The sequence below is a fragment of the Trichomycterus rosablanca genome, unplaced genomic scaffold, assembly GCF_030014385.1.
Source record: "Trichomycterus rosablanca isolate fTriRos1 unplaced genomic scaffold, fTriRos1.hap1 scaffold_331, whole genome shotgun sequence".
Classification (NCBI taxonomy): Eukaryota; Metazoa; Chordata; class Actinopteri; order Siluriformes; family Trichomycteridae; genus Trichomycterus; species Trichomycterus rosablanca.
Window position 1 is genome coordinate 29,434 of NW_026947159.1, and position 1,678 is coordinate 31,111.

General features: G+C 37.2%; 1 pseudogene; it reads left to right on the plus strand.

Annotated features, from left to right (window-relative positions):
- The first annotated feature begins 1,307 nt into the window (after nt 1–1,307).
- Nucleotides 1,308–1,416, plus strand: LOC134307757 (5S ribosomal RNA; annotated as a pseudogene).
- The last annotated feature ends 262 nt before the right edge of the window (nt 1,417–1,678 follow it).

The following is a 1,678-nucleotide window of genomic DNA, read 5'->3' on the forward strand; positions in this document are numbered from 1 at the left end:
GTATAGAGTAGGGAGGGAAGGGTGATTTTAAAAGTTTAACATGTTTGGAGTTTAATGCTTCGTTATTTGACAACATAGTAAGTTTTGTCTTACATCTTGAAGGTTTCTTTGGGTCATTTAGTGAAAGTCACAACACTTGTAACCTTGACTTGTTTTGAGTTATGAGATCTGCAGTATGATGTTGTTTGGTATTTGTTTGTGATAAAAAGAAGGCTGGTCTATAGAATCCACAATTAATGCCAACTTCAGTGGTTATACAGTTTATAAAAAGTTTTATGGGATGGTCTGTACTAAAGTGACACATGACACATCTTTAAATGTTTTAAATGTTGTATCAACATGTTTTTTTCTATTATCTTTTAATTAAAAACAACTATTGTAAGATTTATATCCACTTGTCCTGTTTGCATTACACAGGAGACACCCCCCCGCCCCCCGTTAAAAAAGTAACTAAGTAACGTTTTACTCTGAGTACATTTTAAATTAGTTACTTTTTACTTTTTACTTGAGTCAAAGCAACTTTACAGAATCCAGGACCAACAGACCAAAAATCCTTGTTGAGCAAACCGAGGGCGACAGTGAGAAGGAAAAACTCCCTTAAAATTACAGGAAAATCTTGAGAGGAACCAGACTCAGCAGGGAGCTCCATCCTTCTTGGGTGGCCTAGAGGAGAATTTAAATGAATAAAATGTACAGGGCTAGTGATAGCTCAGTGGTTAAAGTACTGGACTAATAAACAGAAAATTACCAGTTTAAGCCCCGCCACCACCAAGTTGCCACTGTTGGGTCCCTGAGCAAGACCCTTAACCTTCAGTTGCTCATTGTGTAAGTTGCTTTGGATAAAAGCATATGCTGAAAATGTAATGTACACAAATCATACATACACAAACCTTACCTAAACAATTTTAAGCTTTTAAATACTTATTTATTTAATTTAGTTTCAATACAACACGAAGCTGGCAAGAAAAATAAAATAAAAATAAAAGTAAGAGATAGTTAAAGGTTCTTCTGTATAAAGTGTTTTGTGTGATTTTGTAGGCAGCAGTGAGAGACTTTTCTGGTACATGGTTAAGAAAAGGTTGAATCCAGATGATTTGTTGTGGTGTTTTTGTACTAAATGCAGGTGAAAGAGGATCAGCAGCAGCAGCTGAGCGGTGTGTTTGGTTCTCTGTGTGTTTTGTCACTGTTTCAGGATCTTTTATTTGAAAAGCTGCATGTAGAACAGAGAAAGTAAAAGACGACACACAGCGGAGTGAAAGGCTGAACGACGGACGTCTATAAGAAGCAGCTTGTTTACAGCGTTTCTCGCTTATGGTCACACCACCCTGAGAACACCTGATCTCGGAAGCTAAGCAGGGTCGGGCCTTGTTAGTACTTGGATGGGAGGCCGCCTGGGAATACCAGGTGCTGGAAGCTTTTATCCACACACACCCACCTTCACTCCTTCACCTTATTATTGTATTTTTATAATTATTAATTGTTGCCGTTGTGTTTGTTGTAATAAAAAGTGTAAAAGCATAAACAGCACCGTCTATAAATAAATGAATCCTCTTGTGCTTATAGACTAGTTGGTTTGTAGTGTTATTTTTAAGCTTCTACTGATGTGAATGTGTGAGTTGGAAAACAAAACATGACATTAGAGAAACTGCTTGGAAGAAAGTCTAGGACTGACTGTAAT